The sequence below is a fragment of the Monodelphis domestica genome, chromosome 6, assembly GCF_027887165.1.
Source record: "Monodelphis domestica isolate mMonDom1 chromosome 6, mMonDom1.pri, whole genome shotgun sequence".
Taxonomy (NCBI): domain Eukaryota; kingdom Metazoa; phylum Chordata; class Mammalia; order Didelphimorphia; family Didelphidae; genus Monodelphis; species Monodelphis domestica.
The window spans coordinates 67,594,404-67,615,926 of NC_077232.1; the positions used below are offsets into that span (position 1 = coordinate 67,594,404).

Genomic DNA, 21,523 nt, shown 5'->3' on the forward strand with positions numbered 1-21,523 from the left:
AATGGAAATGTTATGACCATTGTTCTCTACCCAATACAAGGGAAATAATATAAGAGCAAATACTTACAAGGTTAACACACATATATCCCACTTTAATCCCCCCCCCATTACTACCCCAAAAAGACTACATTCACAAAATTAAAACCTAAAGATCATTAACCATTACCCCCTCCTTTCTCTCTTAGCAGAAGTACATTCAAAGGCTCCCCACCCACTGCTAGCCAACCACACAAGTACATCAATCACTCCTCTAAGGCACAAGCTACTGACACACTCCACTGAATCCATTTGTGGAAATAACCAGGCAACAGCATTAAGGTGCTTTGATGCAACATAAGAAAAATGTAACTTGGAAACTGAGGAAAATTCCAATTCTGGTCTGCCTTAAGTTGCCCTCTAACCCCATACCTAGCTGCAAAATGTTTTGTTATCCATCTCCTAAGTAATTGTGATTGATTATGAAAACTGATCAAAAGCAACAATGATTTTCCTAGCTGGTTATCCCACAGATCAGGGGGAACTAACCTCCAGATCACCCTGTCTATGTCATTCATCTCCATCATGAATATTTCTGTTGTGGCAACATGGTAAATGATCACAGAATGTTGATTAAGTGATTTGTTAATGTGTGACACATCTAATTATCTGTAGAAGATCATGTATGTAGAAAAAAGATTGTGTGCCAGAAAAGTATGCACTCACTGAAGCTATATAATAAACACAAACTCTGTGCAGGGCAGAACTGCATGGTGCCTAAGCACAGGTCTGAGCACTCAGTTGTCTCTCACCTTTTCATTATTCACCTGACCGGCTCCACCTAGACAGAAGGACCTTTGGCTTTGAGACAGCACCCCAAATGTCCCTTCCCACTAAGAAATCTTCCCATCATTCCTATGTGTACATCAATGTACACACACACTGCAACACAGACAGATCTACATACACTGCAAAGGAAAGTGAGAAGAGATGAGCTAGCAGACCATGGTTCCTCTCCATAATCCCATGCCAAAGCTGCTGAGAATGGTAAAACTTCATTCTCTTCCTTCAGGGACCATTTGGCTGGAAGTTTCAATGAAACTTTAAACTACTAGAAGACCCTTGGAATTTCCAGAGGTCTTTCTAAAGCTTTCTATCAGAAGGGGATTTTTAATCCTTCTTAAAGTGATTAAAGGCGGATGGAGCTGGGCAGGGTGCCTCAACCATGGCCTGGTGCTTTCTGAAATGAGATAAGAAGTCTTTAAACAATCCAGAGGCAAAGGAAGGAAATGCTGATAAGGATTCCTAATTCTTGATTTTTAGGCAAAGGCTGAGAAGTCAGAAGCCTAGAAGGTGAGGCACAGAAGGGGGCATGGGAAAGCTTGTCCAACCTTCCCATTGTTCAGAAAAGAAAACCCAGACTAAAGAATGGGAAAGAAGGCCACTAAGTCAAATGCAATTCATCTGCTCATCAGCTCATCATTGTTAATCAGTTATCTTCAGTCATGTCCCACTCTTCTTGATTCCATTTGGGGTTTTCTTGGTAAAGATATTGGAGTGGTTGGCCATTTCCTTCTCCTGCTCATTTTGTGAATGTGGCCACTGAGGCAAACAGGATTAAGTGACTTGTCCAGAGTCACACAGCAAATAAGAGTCTGGGGTTGGATTTGAACTCACAAAGATGAATCTTCCCCACTCTAGGCTCTCTAGCCATAGAGTCTATGCACTATATCACCCCCTAGCTGCCTCAAAGTGTTATATTAGTCTTTTTGAAGTATTTTTGTCACATTCTCATGGTTATGGTCAGAGAGATACAGAAGAGACCACAGAGGCCATCTAGTCTAATGTCCTCCTTTAACAGATGATGAAACCAAACCTGAGAGGGGGGGAGAGTTAGAGAGACAGAGAGAAGAGAGGAAGTGAAGGGAGAGAGAGGAGAGAAGGGGGAGAGAGAAAAAGGAAGAAAGAGAAAGAGAGGAAGGAAGGAAGGAAGGAAAGAAACTAGATGGTGTCTAAAACTAATAAAAAATAATATCCATACTTCCCAGCTGTATGTGACCCTGGGCAAGTCACTTAACTCCCATTGCCTGGTCCTTACTGCTCTTCTGCCTTAGAACCAATACACAGTATTGATTCTAAGATGGTAAGGGTATTAAAAAAATTTTTTTAGATAATATCCAAGGAAGAGCACATTTAGGGGAAGGATAACAAGCTCCATTTGGGATGTGCTGAGCTTGAGACTTTAGGTGTTTGGGGACAGGTAGAGAGATGTCCTAGAGGTAATTTGGAACTCAGAGAGTTCAGGGCTAGAGACCCAACTTTGGGAATAATCTATGTAAAGGTAATTGCTGAAACTGTAGGATCAAAGGAGATTGCCAATGATGAGAGCAAAAAAGAGCAAATATCCTTGGTGAATTCTCACTTTAAGGAGATGGAAAGCAGGTGGCTCAGTGGACAGAGCGTCAGACTTGAAGTCAGGTTCTGAGTTCAAATCTGACCTCAGACACATCCTAGCTATGTGACTCTGGGCAAGTCACTTACCCCAATTGCCTTAGCCCTTACTCTCTTCTGCCTTGGAACCCCCAATTCTAAGACTTAAAAGATAAGGGTTGGCGGGGGAAATCAATTTGTAAGTGAAGGGAAGGAGACAATTTGTAAGTGAAGGGAAGGAGACAGAAGGCTGAATACAGTAGGAGGGAAGGACAGAATGTATCTTGGGTGTCCCAAAAGTCTTAGTGTACTTTATGAGCTGTTAACAACCAGCCAGCTTAAACCTCAACAACCCAATGATACTGATACTTGATGATGATGTGGTTGTTTAGGGTTTCCTAAACTCACTTAGAGCTGGAAGGGATCATCTAGTCCAAACTCTCCCTCCTTTTATAGATGGGGAAAAACCAAAGAGGAATGGCTTGTGCACAGGATTTAAACTCAGGTCTTTCTCCACTTCAAGCCCATGCCCTTTCCATTACATGCCTCAGTGTCTCTAGAAGAATTTTTTTCCCATTGGCTAAAATATACATATGACAAAATTAAATTCTAAAGACAGGATTTCTTCTGTTAGTAATGAAACTGTAAACTGGAACAGTCTTTCTGGAGGAATACCTGGCAGGAGTCCAGTCTAAAAGTTACTATAATTCATCCTCCCCTTTAGTCTCATTACTGAGGATATAATTTTATATCACTTCTAAGGCAGCCTTCAGAGCTGTGTAATAGGGGCCAATCAGGGAAAAAATGAAAACCAATCTCTATTTCCAAGGGAGTGACAGAACAAATTGAGGTATGGAAAGGAATACCATTGTGCTATTCAAAATGATAATAATGGAATCTGGAAAAGACTGATACAAAGTAAAAACAGGGGAAAGGCAGGAATAGAATAAAGGAATCCCCTGACCCCAGCGGAAGGAAGGAAGGAAGCGATAGAAGGAAAAAAATGGAAAGAAGGAAGGAAGATAGAAGGAAAAATGGAAGAAGGAAGGAAGGAAGGAAGGAAGGAAGAAGAAAAGAAAGAAAGAAAGAAAGAAAGAAAGAAAGAAAGAAAGAAAAGAAAGAAAGAAAGAAAGAAAGAAAGAAAGAAAGAAAAGAAAGAAAGAAAGAAAGAAAGAAAGAAAGAAAGAAAAGAAAGAAAGAAAGAAGAAAGAAAGAAAGAAAGGAAAGAAAGAAGAAGGAAGAAAGAAAGAAGGAAAGAAAGAAAGAAGGAAAGAAAGAAGAAGAAAGAAAGAAAGACAAGAAGAAAGAAAGAAAGAAAAGAAAGAAAAGAAAGAAGAAAGAAAGAAAGAAAGAAAGAAAGAAAGAAAGAAAGAAAGAAAGAAGGAAAGAAAGAATGAAAGAAAGAAAGAAAGAAAGAAAGAAAGAAAGAAAGAAAGAAAGAAAGAAAGAAAGAAAGAAAAGAAAGAAAGAAAGAAAGAAGAAAGAAAGAAAGAAAGAAAGAAAGAAAGAAAAGAAAGAAAGAAAGAAAGAAAGAAAGAAAGAAAGAAAGAAGAAGGAAGGAAGGAAGGAAGGAAGGAAGGAAGGAAGGAAGGAAGGAAGGAAGGAAGGAAGGAAGGAAGGAAGAAGAAAGAAAGAAAGAAAGAAAGAAAGGAAAAGAAAGAAAGAAAGAAAGAAAGAAAGAAAGAAAGAAAGAAAGAAAGAAAGAAAGAAAGAAAGAAAGAGAAAGAAAGAAAGAAAGAAAGAAAGAAGAAAGAAAGAAAGAAAGAAAGAAAGAAAAGAGGAAAGAAAGAAGAAAGAGACACTTGGGAATTGCTTTTCAACTCTGGGGAGAGAAGAAAGAGGGGAAGGAGACAACATGAATCATGTAAAACATGTCTAAATTTTTATATAAAGTAATAAAATAAAGATAATTTTTTTAAGTGACACTTCCAGAGGTGGTGACATACCATGGTCACACAGAATGGCAGTAGAGACTATAAGGTCCCCTTTATCTTTGTGCTGAGCCCAGTGCCAGGGAACACAATGAGTGTTTAATACATTTTTGCTGATTGATTGAAAACAGACAGAGGAATTCAGGTCCACTGGCCCCAAATTCAGCACATTCTCTCCACTATTCCCTCTCAGTAGACTGTTTACCTTGTGTGTATCCCCTCTACTTAATTCCCTAATGATCTAGCCAATCTGAACTTCTTGGCAAGAGAAAGTAGAGGGGAACAAACCCTAGATTTGAACTCAGATGGTCTTAGGTTTGAATCTTGTCTCGGGTATTTGCTTCCTATGTGAATCATATAAATTCTATGTTCTTGTGTGGAAGGGGAAGATGCTGAACTAAAGGACAGCTCTAAGGTCCATTCCAAGCCCTAGGCATGAGTTCAAAGCCAGCCTCAGACATTCACTAGCTAGGTGGCTCTAGGCTAATCACTTCCTCTTTAAGTGTGTCTTGGTTTTCTCAACTGTAAAATGATAATCATAACTGCACTTACATCCAGGTTATTAAACTCTAGGCTAATCACTTCACCTGTAAGTTTGCCTTGGTTTTCTCAACTGTGAAATGGAAATAATAACAGTATTTACATTCAGATTGTTTATATCAAATAAGATAATAATTGTAAAGTAATTGGCAATAATAGACTTGTAATAAATACTTGATTCCTTCCTTCTAAATGAGCCCCTGCCTTTAAATCTTTGTGCCCAGGGTTCTTGTTTACCCAAAACACCCCTTTCCCCCCTACTTCTACCTATTGACATGCTATCTTTAAAAAAAAATACTTATTTTTCTCCCCAATTAATCTAAATAACGCAATAAAACCAATTTGTAACAAAAAATAAACAAATCCTTCTTTTTCTGTCTAAGATAGAAGGGCAAGCAAGGGCTAGGAAACAGAGTTAAGGGCTTGCTCAGGGTCACATAGCTAGGAAAGGTCTGAAACCAGAATTGGACCCAGGTCTTCCCAACTCCAGACCTAGCTCTCTCTCCACTAAACCACCCAGCTGCCCTGACATGCTATCTTTTAATGTTCTGATCAGGGGGCCATATCCTCCAGGAAGCCTTTCTAGATCTCAGTTAGCCCTTACCCTCTACCAATGATGTTCTACCTAATTCTTCCATATTTCCAATGTCTGCAAGTATTTTCATGACATACAAGATTTATGCTTTCTGTTTTAGACAACATCTCACATCTACCCTGTTAGTCTATGAGGTCCTTGAGGGCAGAGACCCTGGGTCTTAGATCCACCATCAAATCCTCTCTCCAGGAAAACTGAATAGGAATAAAAAGGAATATACTTTCTTTTCAACAGCACATGGCACATATATAAAGATCAACCAAGTACTAAGGCATAAAAATATCACAAATGTAGTAATGTAGAAATAATAAATGCAAATTTTTCAGATCATAATGTGATAAAAATCATAACTAATAAGGGCTCATGGGAAGGAAAATTTAAAATTAACTGGAAACTAAATAATCTAATTCTTAAAAACTGGTAAGTCAAAGAACAAATCAAAGAAACCATTACCAATTTCACTGAAGAGAACGATAATAAGGAGACAATATATCAAAATTTATGGGATACCAACCAAAGCCATACTTGGGAAAATTTATATCCCTGAGTCAACAAAATGGAGAGGGAAGAGGTCAATGAACTGGACTTTGCAACTTAAAAAAAAAAACTAGAAAGAGAGCAAATTAAAAATCCTCAGATTAAAAACTAAATTGGAAATCCTAAAAATCAAAGGAGAAATTAATAACATTGAAAGTAAAAGAAACTATTGAATGAATAAATAAGGATAGGAGATAGTACTTTGAAAAAATAAATAACATAGATAAAGTAATAGTTGATCTAATCAAAATCCCTTCCTCCAGAAGCTATCCCCCATTTGTTTTTAGATCCCCAGGATAAGCACAGTGTCTGATACACAAAAGGCACTTATAAGCTTGCTGGACTGGAAGTCAGCCCTCATCTGTACAATAATAGTTTTTGAGGTATGTACCATGCTGTATTTACAACGTAACCAAGTATTATCTTCTCCATTATCCCATACTGTCTTTTATCTCAGATTCCTACTGAATATCTCCAAGATGCCCTCTCCCCAACACCTCAAACTCACCCTATATTCAGCTAAATTCCTTGTCCCCCACCCTCTCTTTTCTTCCCAAATTTTCAGTTTGTGTTGAGTGGTATCACCCTCTTCTCTGGGACCCAGCAAAAGCTCTCTGTCTCCTTTCCTCTATTCTCTGTTTCTCTCCCCAGATGCCTAAAGAGTCACTAAGTTCTATTCATTTTCCACAGCCTCTCTCCAATCCCCACAATGTCCCTCTCCAGTCACAGGGTGAGAGCCCTAGTTCAGGCTCTCATCACTTCTCACCTGATCAATGGCAATAACCTCTTAGCAGGTCTGTGGACCCACAGTCTCCCAGTCTCCAATCCATCCTTCCTTCAGCTGCTAAATGGCCTTCTTGACACAGAGGGAGGGATGATGCTCAGTGAGGGGAGCAGATCCCAAAAGACATTATATGAAACAAGGGCAACAATGTAAATAAAAGTTGTCACTGAGAGACAATAAGACTGGTTGAAGATAACAGTGTGGGCACCAGATTTTCCAACCTAGAGGACACAACATTCCCTCCTATCAACGAACGAGAAACTGTTTTGATAGAGACAATTTATCTAGGGAATTGCTGAGTTAAAACAAAATGTATCCACAAACGGGGAAAATATTTATCTTCAATGAATTTTATAGCAACGTTATATTCCACTGGAAAAAAAGGGCAAATTTTTTTAAACTTGTATATAGACACACAAAAAAACAGGACTGAAGCCACCAAAATGTCAAACAATAAAGATCTGTAATATATTAGTATAAAATCAGTATAAAAGCATGAAGCCATTAAGATCTACAAATATGAGGAATATGAAGAAAGATCAAATGACTTTTTATAGAATAATAGAAAGCAAGGAAATCTAAGTGACTCAGTGGATAGAGAGCCAGGCCTGGGGATGGGAAGTCCTGAGTTCAAAGCTGGCTTGAGACACTTCCTATCTGTGTGACCCTGGACAAGTCTTTTATCCCCCATTGCCTAGCCCTTATTGCTCTTCTGCCTTGGAACCAATACTTAGTATTAATTCTAAGGCAGAAGGTAAGGGTTAAAAAATATTTTTAAAGAATAACACAAAGCAGAAAATGAGGAAAGTTGGAAAATCTTTTATAGAATAATACAAAGTGAAACTAAGAAAATAGATTACACAATAACTATGATCATATGAGGAAAAAAATGAATGGACAAACATTGGAACTGAGTGGGAGTTACAACTGAAAAAAGTGATACTGTACATTGAAGTCAAATATGCAGTCACTAGGCAATTTTGGTTATATGTATGGATATTTCGTGTTAAGGTTTTTATAAAAATTTAACACAAAACCAATTATCATTAATTACCCACAACCAGTTTATTACTGGTTAATTACCACATGAGTTCCTTGGTTGGGTGCTCCTCACAGCTCAGCTCCAGCCACCTTTTTCTTGCTTATTTTTCACATTCCAAATTCCAGCCAAACCAGGTTACTCACCATTTCTCAGATTCAAGATGTCCCCCAAGCCACTCCCCATACCTGAAATTCTTTGTTTATCTCCTTTCAGGGTCACATAACACATTTACACATGGGCAATGTGGGGATTTATTTTACTAGACTGCATATTTCTACAAGGGTTTTGTTTCTCTTTCTTTTTCACAACTGACAGGGAGAGGAAGGTGAGAAGAGAAAGCAAATGCTCATTCATTTAAAAGGCTTAAAACATTTTTTTAAAGAAATCTTGTTCTGAAAAATCTTTCTCCCAATATCTCACACCCAGTACCAAGATAAGGGTCAAAATGGGTATATGATTTAAGATGATACTGTAAGTAGATTAGGAAAACATGGAATAGTTTACCTGTCAGATCTATGGGAAAAGGGAAGAATTTATGACCAAATAAGAGATAGGGGAGTATTATTATTTGATGTAAAATGTATTATGTATATTAAATTAAAGAGGTTTTGTACAAATAATACCAATGTAACCAAGATTAAAAGGGAAACAATAAACAAAAAAGGGGGGGAAATTATAGCAAATTTCTTGATAAAGGTTTCATTTCTCAATATGTAGAGAACTATGTCAAATGAACAAGAATACAAGCCATTCCCCAATTGACAAATGGTCAAAGGATATGAAAAAGAAATTTTCAGATAAAAAAATCAAAGCTATTAACAATCTTATGAAAAAAAAGGCCTATAGCCTCTTGATTAGAAAAATGCATATTAAAACAACTCTGAGGTACCACCTCAAATCTATCAGATTGACCAATATGATGATAAAGAAAATGATAAATGTTGGAGGGGATGTGGCAAAGTTGGGACACTAATGCATTGTTGGTAAAGTTGTGAACTGATCCAAAAGGGCTATAAAACTATGCATACCATTTGAACCAATAATATCACTACTAGGTCCATTTCCCCCAAAGAGATAATTTTTTAAAAAGGAGAAAAGACCTACTTGTACAAAAATATTTACAGCAGTTTTTTTTTTTTTTTGTGGTGGCAAAGAATTGAAAATTAAGGGGCTTTCCATCAATTGGGGAATGGCTGAACAAATTGTGGTATATGATAGTGATGGAATACTATTGTGCTATAAAGAATGACGAATAGGAGGATTTCAGAAACAGCTGGAAAGACCTACATGAACTGATGCAGAGTGAAATGAGCAGAACCAGGAGAATATAATACACTGTAACTGAGATATTGTAGAACAATCAGTTGTGATAGACTTAATCTCAGCAATCCATTGATCCAGGAAAATTCTGAGGGACTTATGACAAAGAATGCTATCCACCTCCAGAGAAAAAACTGTGGGAGTCAGAATACAGATCAAAGCATACTATTTTTCACTTACATTTATTTGGGTTTTTTGTTTTACACAATTATTCTCTTTTTTAAATGATCATTAGGGAAATATGTTTTACATGATAATTCATATCTGACCCAGATCTAATTACTTGCCAGCTCTGGGAATGGGGAGGGAAGGAGATAATTTGGATCATATAACTTCAAAAAACTTATGTAGAAATTTCTTATTATATGTAGTTGGTAAAATAAAATAAAATTTTAAAAAATCTCCTCTTCCTTCAAAGATCGGTTCAGGTGCCACCACCTCCATGAAATCTTCTCCTTCCCCTGAACAAAAACTAATTATAGGCTGCTCATATATTCAATGGTGAAAGAAACCTAGAGGTCATAAGATCTAACCTCCCCATTTTACAGATGAAGAAACCGAGGCCCAGTAAGGTCAGGATTCAAAGGTGGGTCTCTTGACTCCAAATTCAGGGCTCTTTTCCTGCTCAAATCTTCCCCAAGTAATTTGAAGCTGTTCTTTGCCCCAGCCTCCAATACACCTTGGAATATATTTATTTGTAGTATATCATCTCCCCAGTAGACATTCATATCCCCAAGGATAAGCAAATTATGCACACAGTGAGCGTGTAACAAGTTTCCACGTTTCTCATCTCACGCCAGTGACTCAGAATGCCTGGTGAAGGCTGGTCAAGCTCAGCTCTCCCCTAGCCCAGCCCACCCCTAATCTCCTGTCACTCCACTGAGACACGTGGACAGAGAAGGGGGGAGACAGCGATGGGAATGGCCAAAGCCAGCCACTGGGGCCATACGATACCAATCTAGCTATGTCCAATCAAGCCCTCAAGTGTTTGGGATACAGAAACAGGCAAGGACTGTCTCTGCTGTCCCATAATTCACAACTCACAGCCTGTTCTCATTTGCCTGTGATTGGTATGTTCACACACGTGCAAGAATTCCACTTCAGACGGAGGCTTTGACGAAGGGTGCCAGCTCCCTTTGTGTACCAGGGAGCACAAAATGGTGCCAGCTCCAAGTTTTATGGCCACTTTGGAGCAGCCTGCATTTCTGAGCAGAACTCACCCCTCAGGACTGAGGCAAAGCCGAGTCCCAGGGTGCCAATGGACGAGGGCTATCGCTATCCTGACTGTGGGCAGCTAGATGGCACAGTGGAAAGTCAGGAAGACTCATCTTGCTGAATTCAACTCTGGCCTCAGACACTTACTAGCTGTGAGACCCTGGGCCAGTCACTTAACCTTGTTTTCCTCAGTTTCCCTCATTTGTTAAATGAACAGGAGAAGAAAATTGCAAACTAGTTGTGTGTCCCTGAGCAAGTCACTTCACTCTGTTTGCCTCAGTATCTCCATCTGTAAAATGAGCTGGAGAAAGAAATGGCAAACTACTCCAGTATCTTTGCCAAGAAAATTCCATTTGGGGCGACAAAGAGTCATACGCTTACTGAGTAACCCTGGTCACTTCACCCTGTTTGCCTCAGTTTCCTCATCTGTTAAATGAACTGGAGAAGAAAATGGCAAATCATTCCAGTATTTTTGCCAAGAAAACTCCAAATGGGGTAATGAAGAGTCAGACAGGACTGAAAAACAACTGAATGGTTTGGGTTTTGTTTTGTTTTTTTAATAACCCTTATTTTCTATTTTAGAATCAATAGAAAGACCTAGATAATGGGGATTAGTGACTTGCCCAGGGTCATACAGCTAGGAAGTGACTGGGGCCAAATTTGAACCCAGGACTTCCCATCTCTAGGCTTGGCTCTCCTAGTTGAAAAAATGGAATTTTTCATGTCTCTATCCTTTTACTGCAGGCCAGTTTTATTCTCAATAAAACATCACAAGAAAGGTTTTCTGAATGTAGGCTATGCTGATTTTTCCTTGGAATTCCTAATGCATCATAAGAATGATTAGAAACATTTCACAGGGGAGGAAATTGGGACCCAAAGAATCTATAAGGAAGGAAAGGACAGTCCAGTATTTTCAGCGCTTTGTCCCCTACATCAGACCCCCAACAGCTCTCCAACACACAATCAGGAGTGAAGGCAGCTTAAGTCTTCCTCTGCACCTCACATTGCTTCCCTGGGGTTTAAAACAGAGCAGACACTTTGGGAAATTCTTTACACTTTTCAAAGCACTCTCACACACATTTCAGTCTTTGAGAAACTTAGCTTTGATGAGCCAGAAAGGGAAAAAAAAAAAGCAGAATTAATTCCATTCGGGCAAAGAATCTTAGAGTTCGGGGAACCTCAGAGGCCTTCGAAGTCCAAGCCGTGTCTGATCAAGAATCACAAATTACTGTGGGAAGGGTGGCTGGAGGGGAGGGAGGGAAATAAAGCAAGTATTGTAACAAAATAATAATAATAATAATAAATAAAATTTTTAAAAAAAGAATCACAAAATTTGGGGGCAGCTGGGTGGCTCAGTGGATTGAGAGCCAGGACCAGCGACCGGAGGTCCTGGGTTCAAATTTGGCCTCAGACATTTCCTAGCTGTGTGACCCTAGGCAAGTCACTTGACCCCCATTGCCTAGCCCTCACCACTCTTCTGCCTTAGAACCAATATACAGCATTGATTCCAAGATGGAAGGTAAGGGTTTAAAAAAAAAAGAATCACAAAATTATAGATTTAAAGTTGGAAGGGACCTTGGAGAGCGTCTCCTCTAACTCCCTCATCTTGCTTCAACCGCCTCATTGAGAAAACTAAGGCTTAGAGAGTTTAAAGCGACTTGATCATGCAGATAAGTAGGAGATGAAGACTCCAGACCACAAACTCCTACCTCCGTCTTTTTTCTGTCACCCCCACTAAATTCCTTCTACACACTATCCCAAAACAAATGATCAATTAACCTTCACTAGAAGTCTTTTGGTAAAAGGAAAAGCAAACAATGACTATTATTATTTTTATAAGTCCTTACCTTCTGTCTTAGAATCAATACTGTGTATTAGTTCCAAGGCAGAGGAATGGTAAAGGCTAGGCAATGGGGGTTAAGTGACTTGCCCAGGGTCACACAGCTAGGAAGTGTTGGAGTTCAGATCTGAACCCAGGACCTCCCAATTCCAGTGCTCTATTCACTGAGCCACCTAACTACCCCTAGAATTGATTTTCTTTTTCAATCCAAGCTTAAGACTTTCAAAAAAATTCTTTTAATTTAAATTAAATATTAAAAAAAATTAAATTTAGTTTTTTAACAGAATCTGTATTAGATGCAATTGATGCCAAAGAATGGGGGACAAAACATTCCTCTGTCATTTTGGCAGAAAGGTAGTGGGGCTGTGGGTGTTATACTGCATGCACGGTCAGATAAAGTCACTCTACTGATTGGTTTTGTTTGACTGTCCTGACCTCTAAGGAAGGATCCATAGTATGGGTAGGGGTGAAGTCAAGAGGCAGCAACTCTGATAGAAAACAAACAAACAAACCCCAAAAGGCATCCATAAGGCAGTTCTAAAAACTTTTAGATTTGCCCTTATTAGATTCAATCCACACGGTGAGTCTGTTGAGATCTTTTTTTTTTTTTTGATCCTGACAGATTTCCAAACTACAACCCAGTCTGTCCCCGTTTTGCAACATCTGCAAGTGTGATAAGCATGCCATCTGTGGCTTCATCCAAGCCCCTGATACGGGCACCAACTAGAAAAGGGCCAAGGACAGATCCTTGAGGCTTAACCACTAGTTTCTCTCCCTCAGATACTGTCATCTGAAGCGTGGGCCAAGAATCTCACTGATACTGGAGGAGGGCCTCCAACACGTGTCTGCTTTTGGGAGGACCCAAGAGCCCCTTCACAGAACAGCAGACCCATCTGCAAAATGGGCTCACCAGGGTCCAAGGACCAAAGCATATAAGATGTGGGGAAGGACCCTCTTTGCTATAGTCTTGTCTCTTATAGCCGCATCTTCTTCATCAAAAACAAGGGGCCACAGAGGCAGGTAGAGACCCAGGTCTGGAGACAGAAAACCCTAGGAACAAATCTGGCCTCCGACATGTCCTGGCTGTGTCTCCCTGGGCAAGTCCTTTAACCTCAGTTGCCTAGCCCTTACCCTTCTGCTGCCTTGGTACAGATATTTAATATCTCTTCTAAGACAGAGCTAAAAAAGAGTTTTAAAAAGCAAAGGGCAACATTATTGCCACGTTGAGAAAGAGTGAGGCTTTGGAAAGAATATTGGCTCTGAAAGTTGAGGTTGTTCAGTCTAATTTGACTCTTCTTGACTCCATTTGTGGTCTTCTTGGCAAGATACTGAAGTGGTTAGCCATTTCTTTCTCCAGCTCATTTTACAGATGGGGAAACGGAGGCAAACAGGGTGAAGTGACTTGCCCAAGGTCACATAACTAGTTTGCCATCATTTTACAGAAGGGGAAACCAAGGCAAGCAGGGTGAAATGACTTGCCCAGGGATCCTTATTATCCTGGGGCTTGGGATCCCTTGGTAGGATGATGTCACTGAAGATGGGGAAGACGAGTGCTATGCATCGTGTAACCATGGAAAAATATTTTAAACATAAAATAAAAATTATATATTGAAATATATAAATAGATTTATATAATATATAAAATATATGAATATATTTCATGTAATATATAAATATATTTATATAATATATCAAATATATGAATACATTTTGTGTAATATATAAAGGTATAATATATAAAAATATATAAATGTGTTTTATAATATATTTTATGTAATAGATAAATATATCATATATTAAAAATGTAATCTAATATATAGACATATAATATATTAAATATATTTTTAAATTATATACATTTTTAAAAAGAACAAATTCCCAGTGCTCCCCAAATTCCATTTCCTCCAGGAAGGCTTCCTAAGTTGAGCTAGATAAGAATAAGTGGCTCTCCAGGATGCTCCCTGCCTAGGGAACCCATAGCTCCTCCTCCCTCCCCTTTGCAATGATGCCCTTCCCTTTTGCCCCTCGATTGCAAAATATTCCTACTCTGGTCCTGCAATGGTGTTTTCTTACTCTGGTTAAATAGTTGTCTTTGCTTCAAACTGGCCATATCGGAAGTAGTGTGTCAGAGACGGTTAGCCGCAGAGGTCCAGTGTGAGTGTTTGGGTGTGTGTGTGTGTGTGTGTCCCCTGGCTCTCTCCATCCCCAGTCACACAAAGACTAGGCCAGCATACGGTTCATCAAAGCTGCTTCGGGCCCTGGTTTCGAGAGAACGGAGCCAGGATGTGTCCTCATTACCAGGCGGGCAGGCAGGCTAGCTGCTCTTCCGTTCTCTCCTGTCCTGTAAAGTCCATTTTTCCAGGAACTTGCAGGCTTGATGGGAATGGGTCCCACCTAGCTCTCCCTACACAGCCCCCTGCTCAGGAATTGGCCTCCTGGTTGGTTCGGTGACCAGTTCTCACTTTCTAGTCTCTTCAGTTTTAATCGCCACCACCCCCCTCGTCCCCTGGCTCACCCCTTGGACTCCAGCTAGGATCCTGACGGCTCAGAAGCAGAAGGAAGGTGGCTATGATTTTGAAAACTCCCTGAACCACAGCTCTGTTCCCAGAGACATAGCCAGACTAAGACCAACAACTCTTGGAGTCTTAAAGCTGTAGAAAAATCTTCAACAAAAAACAGATGCTTAAATTGTTTTAAAATGGTAAATTATTTAATTTTAAAAATTTAATTTCAATGAAGGGGGGGGGTACTAAAAAAAAAAGAAAACCCTTGGAATTTGGAGAAGTCACTGACATGGCTCCCACCATCTTGATCTCCCAGACTATTCTATTGAGGGGGTTTTATCCTCTCCTCTCTCTATTAGATGGCAAGGACCTGGGTCCATCAATACTGATACCAATACCACTCCTCCCCTCCCACCCCGCAATCACCAGGTTATGATGGGAACAAATAAAAGTCCCTGGTCCTGGCTGCCTGGAGCATTCCAAGATCTATCATCTATCCTCCCAAACGCCAATAGAATTCAAACAAAAACGGGGGGAAGGGGCGGGGTTGGAAGGAGAAAGAGACCTAAGTATTTTGCTCTCAATTTTGGGGTGGGAAAATAGGGAAATGAGGAGGAGATGAATACCACAGCCCTGAGTTTCAGGGTGAAAAAATTCAATTAAAATTCATTCTGCTATAGCACAGCAGTGGCTTTTCAACAGTGCCCCATTGTCTCCATCTAAATACTCTGCCTACAGACCTGTGAGCGGGAAGCAGGCTGTCGTCATGGTGCTGGAATGTGGGGTTCTGCCCCTCACCAATGGCCAAAAGGAATGTCTCTCTCTCTCTCTCTCTCTCTCTCTCTCTCTCTCTCTCTCTCTCTCTCCTCTCTCTCTGAGTGTTTCTCTCTCTCTGTGAGTCTCTCTCTGTCTGTCTCTCTGCCTCTCTGTCTGTCCCTCTATCTATTTCTATCTCTTTCTCTCTCTCTGTCTTTCTGTCTCTCTCCTGCCCTCCATCTCTCTGTCTCTCTCTGTGTCTGTCTCTCTGTCTCTCTCATTCTGTCTCTCTCTCTGTCTGTCTTTCTGTCTCTCTCTCCTCTCTCTGTCTCTCTCCCTCCCTCCATCTCTCTCTGTCTCTGTCTCTCTCCCTCTCTCTCTCTCTCTCTTTCTCTCTCCCTCTCTCTCTCTGTCTGTCTCTCTCTCCTCTCTCTATCTCTCTCCCGCCCTCCATCTCTCTGTCTTTCTGTCTCTCTCCCTTTCCTCTCTGTCTCTCTCCTGCCCTCCATCTCTCTCTGTCTCTCTCTGTGTCTGTCTCTCTGTCTCTCTCATTCTGTCTCTCTCTCTGTCTGTCTTTCTGTCTCTCTCTCCTCTCTCTGTCTCTCTCCCTCCCTCCATCTCTCTCTGTCTCTCTCCCTCTCTCTCTCTCTCTCTCTCCTCTCTCTCTCTCTCTCTCTCTCTCTCTCTCTCTCTCCCTCTCTCTCTGTCTGTCTGTCTTTCATCTCTCTATCTCTCTCCCGCCCTCCATTTCTCTGTCTCTCTGTCTCTGTCTCTCCCTCTCCCTCTCTGTGTCTCTCTGTCTGTCTGTCTCTCCTCTCTGTCTCTCTCCCTCCCTCCATCTCTCTGTCTCTCTCTCTCTTCCCCACCCCACCCCTCTCTGTCTTTTTTCTCCTTCTCCCTCTCTCCTTCCCTCTCTCTCTGCATCCATGTAGGTCCTGCCAGCAGCGACAGGACCTGTGGTGGACAGAGGGTTATGGGAAGGGGCCCACAAATGGGTCAAGGCTGCCAGGTACAAGAAGGAGGCCAAGGTGTACTGAACTGATTTCTTCTTTTGAACAAACAAATGAAAATAAGTTGCTACCCCTGTGGGGAACTAGAAGGGGGCATCTGGACTGTGGAAGGGGATCCCAGGCTCCTTTCTGCACACTTTCTCTACCTCTAACGAGGTTTGAAATATTTGGCTTGGGGCCTTGGGCCGGCCAGCAGCCCTCCAAGCTGGTGAGCTGCATAATTGAGGCCCAGGGGAACAATGGCAGGCCCTCTGAGCTGAACTTCTCATAGGAAGGAAAATGACAGGCAGTGGAGGGCCAGAAAGAAAGGAATGCTTTTATGGGGTGTGATGGGGGGTGGGCAGGGGAGTCAGCCAAGAGCCCACACCCCTCCTGGAGCAGCGGGGCTGAGGAGAGACCATCCCACATAAACTCATCTGAGATCTAAGGACTTTTTCAGCTCTGAAATGCCATGAATCTCTAAGGCTGCTGGGTCTGGGCCCAATCCCACCAGGAAAGCTGGAGGAGGGAGATAGCTTCTTAAAGAACACACTGGTTTATTCTGGAGTATTTCTAGTCCCCCCCTCTCTGTTCTACACAAACCCCCCTCCTCGGCCAACCTTCTTCAAATAAGGCACTGCTGATTCTCTCTCTCCTGGTTAAGTTTTTTTTTTTTTAATTAAGCCTTGAACACTGTGGCCTCTGTCTCTTCTTCCAGGATGGCCCTAAAACTAGCCTGCTATAGATAAACGGGATTAACTCCAGCTTGCTCCTCCAACACAACCTACCTCTAGGCATTTGTCCACAGTGTTAGCACCTCCTGGAATTCCCTTTCTTTCCATCCCCACCCAGTGAAATACTACCAATCTTTCCCCATACCACTGCCTCCATGAAACTCTCCTCAGTTTCTTCCTCCAAATGACAAGGAATCTCTCTTGTTTGACCCTAATCACACACTACTGTAAAGACTTGTGTCTCTATACCATCTCCCTCCACTGGACTACAAGCTCTACTATTTAATGATTATATTATTCTATTTAATTATATATAATATATAATAATATACAATGATGATATATAATATGCTATAATGATGATCCATTATATTATATATAATTGATATAAGAGCAAGAATCCTGCCTTCTGTCTCTGGCTCCTCCCTAGGGTTCATAGCAATGGTCCTGTATCTAAGAAAGTCATCCAATGTTCCCTGAATTAAACATAGGAGAGGAAAAGCCCACAACAGGCAGTTCCTAAAGGGGAGGTTAATAAGTAATCCAGACTACTGAGTGGACAGGGGTCAGCTGGGGAAAATGGAGAGAGCACAGGCAGAGTTAACCTTGTACTGGAGCTCAATCCATCTTTTGGGTGCCATTTTGTTCTATATCATACTGAAAGTAGAGCAGGAAAGACAAAGGTTAGACCTAAGGAGGAATCATAGCTTTGAAAAGGACCCTCTCTGGTCATCCAGGGCCAGGTTTCTCTCCTCAATCTGGACTTCTGTCACTTAATTTTTTTTTACTTTTTAAATTATATGTAGAAACAATCTTTAATACTTATGATCTAAGACTTCCGGGTAATCATGGCTGCAATCTAGACGCCACACGCTTCCTCTCCCCAGCACCGAACGAAATAGACTACATCAAAGGAGCATAAAAATCACCTTTGGAGGAACAGAAGGACTCCCCAGTACTCCCCGGTACACCACAGAGGTGAAGGTACGTGGGGTTTGAACATTTCCACACTATAATAAGAAGGAGGAAAAGCTTGCACAAAAACGTGAACTGAGCCACCCTTCCCCCCCCACCTCCCCCATCAAACCAGAGTGAGCGCTCACTGGGACAGCGAGTGAGTGGAGAACGTCTCTGTCTTGGGGGGGGGGGCACTCCAGGATCCTTGGGATCTGGGGACTGCCAGGAAAAAACGTCTCAGGGCGGTTTCACGGGAGAATCCTGCGCTGAGCATGGGCTGCAGAGCCTTACTCGGTGGGGTGGGGGGGTTGCGCTGAGCATCTGGGCGGAGCTAAAAACCTGGGCACTTTGGCTGTGATCAGGGGCCCAGCGCTCAAAGAAACCTCGGAGGCTGGGAAGAACTAGTCTGAGGCAACCTAAATTCACAGAAAACCCACCCATATCACTCAGACCCCAGACCAAAAAGGAAAGGGGAATAAAACCACCAAAGGGATGGCTCACATGGCCCAAAATCAAGCCTCCAGGAAGAAAGGGGAAAAGGTGACTATTGAAAACTTTTATGGTGGAAGTATCCAAGGAAAAGAAGAAAAAGAGGATGAAATAAAAAAAAAAATCAGAACATGCCTCCCAAAAAGGAAACTATCAACAAGCTCTGGAAGATCTCAAACGGGAACTTACCCAAAAGATGGAAACCTGGAAAGAAAAAGGGGAGAAAGAGATCAGCAGTCTGACAGATAAGACTGCTCAATTGGAAAAAGAGCTCGAAGCATCCAATAGAAGGGCAGACAAAGCTGAAAAGCAAAACCAGTCCCTAACAACCATAATTAAGCAACTTGAAGAAAGTGAGATCATAAAACAGCAAGAATCAATAAAGCAAACCCAAAAAATTAATGAATTAGAAGAAAACATAAAATATCTCACTGAAAAGGTCACAGATTTGGAAAACAGAAGAAGAAGAGACAACCTCCGAATTATCAGTCTCCCAGAAAAACCAGAGATAAACAATAAACTTGATGTTATTCTATAGGAGATTATAAAAGAAAATTGCCCACATGTTCTGGAGCAAGGGGGCAAAATAGAAATAGAAAGGGTTCATAGAACAACCTCTATACTAAATCCCCAAAAGACAACCACTAGGAATGTAATTACCAAATTCAAGAGCTTCCAAGAAAAGGAGAAAATCCTACAAGAAGCCAAGAAGAGGAGCTTCATATATAAGGGGGCTCCCATAAGGATCACACACAACTTAGCGGCTAACACACTAAGAGACCGCAAAGCATGGAACATGATATTTAGAAAGACAAGAGAGCTGGGTCTCCAACCAAGAATCAACTACCCAGCAAAACTGACTATATACTTCCAGGGGAAAGTATGGGCATTCAACAAAATAGAAGATTTCCAAGCATTTGCTAAGAAAAGACCAGAACTTAGTGGAAAATTTGATATCCAAGCACAGAAAGCAAGAGAAACATGTAAAGGCAAATATGAAAGAAAGGGAAAAGGAGATGAATCTTATCTTTTTCTTTAAGTCAAACTCTCTTCTATAAGGACTACATTTACATCAAATTATATATATTAATATGCGGGGAAAATATTTTGTGTAACTCTCAAAAATTGTATGCATCATAAGAGTAGTTAGAAGAAACATGCATAGGGAAATATTGGGGCATTAAGAAGATTTGGGGAAAGTGGGGGCAAAGAAAGGAAAAGGGAGGGGGGAACCGTCGATAACACTAAGATTTACTTCAAGAAATAGGGGGGGGGGACTTAATAGAATAATTTTTCCCATATAAAGATACACATGGGAAGGGGAGGGGAAGAACTCTCATATGAGAAGGAGAGGAAGAGAGCGTGAAGTAGAATTACTTAAACCTTACTCTCAGTGAAATCAAATCTGAGAGGGAAGAACATCTAGATCCAGTGGGATCCTGAATTCTATCTTACCCATTAGGGCAAGAAAGAAAGGAAAATTAATGAGGGGGATGGGGGAGGGAGTATAAAAAGGGAGGGAAGGAGGGGGGGAGGGGAAGGGAGCATAAAAAGGGAGGGGCTAGAAAGGGAAGCATCTCAAGGGAGGGGACTAGGGGGACTGACCTAAAGTAAATCACTGGTTCAAAAGGAGATAGCTAAAGAAGAAAGGTCAGAACTAGGGGAAGATATGAAAATGCCAGCGAATCCACAAATGACAATCATCACTTTGAACGTGAATGGGATGAACTCACCCATAAAATGTAGACAAATAGCAGACTGGATTAGAACCCAAAACCCTACCATTTGTTGTCTTCAAGAAATACATATGAGGTGGGTTGACACTCACAAGGTTAGAATTAAAGGTTGGAGTAAGACCTTTTGGGCCTCAACTGATAGAAAGAAGGCAGGAGTTGCAATCATGATATCTGACAAAGCCAAAGCAAAAATAGACCTGATCAAAAGGGAAGGTAAATATATTCTGTTAAAAGGGAGTATAGACAATGAGGAAATATCACTAATCAACATGTATGCACCAAATGGTATAGCATCCAAATTTTTAATAGAGAAACTAGGAGAATTGAAGGAGGAAATAGACAGTAAAACCATATTAGTGGGAGACTTGAACCAACCACTATCAAATTTAGATAAATCAAACCAAAAAATAAACAAGAAAGAGGTAAAAGAGGTGAATGAAATCTTAGAAAAATGAGAGTTAATAGACATATAGAGAAAAACAAATAGGGACAAAAAAGAATACACCTTCTTTTCAGCACCACATGACACATTCACAAAAATAGATCATACACTAGGTCACAGAAGCATGGCACTGAAATGCAAAAAAGCAGAAATAATAAATGCAGCCTTTTCAGATCACAAGGCAATAAAAATATTGATCAGTAAGGGTACATGGAGAGCCAAATCAAAAATTAATTGGAAATTAAATAATATGATACCCCAAAATTGGATAGTTAGAGAAGAAATCATAGAAACAATTAATAATTTCATTGAGGAAAATGACAACGGCGAGACATCCTTTCAAACCTTTTGGGATGCAGCCAAGGCAGTACTTAGAGGAAAATTCATATCCCTGAGTGCATATATTAACAAATTAGGGAGGACAGAGATCAAGGAATTGGAAATGCAAATCAAAAAACTTGAGAACGAACAAATTAAAAACCCCTAGAAGAAAACCAAACTAGAGATCCTAAAAATTAAGGGAGAAATTAATAAAATCAAAAGTGACAGAACTATTGAGCTAATAAACAAGACTAGAAGCTGGTACTTTGAAAAAACAGACAAAATAGACAAAGTACTGGTCAATCTAATTAAAAAAAGGAAAGAAGGCAAATTAATAGCATCAAGGATGAAAAGGGGGATCTCACCTCCAATGAAGAGGAAATTA

The 21,523-nt window shown here is 40.6% G+C and overlaps 1 protein-coding gene across 15 annotated transcripts in view; it reads right to left on the reverse strand.

The window, feature by feature from the left end:
• PLEKHA7 (pleckstrin homology domain containing A7) overlaps positions 1-21,523 on the reverse strand; it is a 274,220-nt gene that overhangs the window by 210,433 nt on the left and 42,264 nt on the right. The window contains exon 1 of one of the 15 annotated variants that reach the window (XM_056802182.1): positions 6,776-7,059. The exons of the other annotated variants lie outside the window; for them this stretch is intronic. The gene's annotated coding sequence lies outside the window, so the exon portion shown is untranslated. Of the gene's footprint in view, positions 1-6,775; positions 7,060-21,523 lie in introns of those variants that run through there. 15 annotated transcript variants of the gene reach the window in all.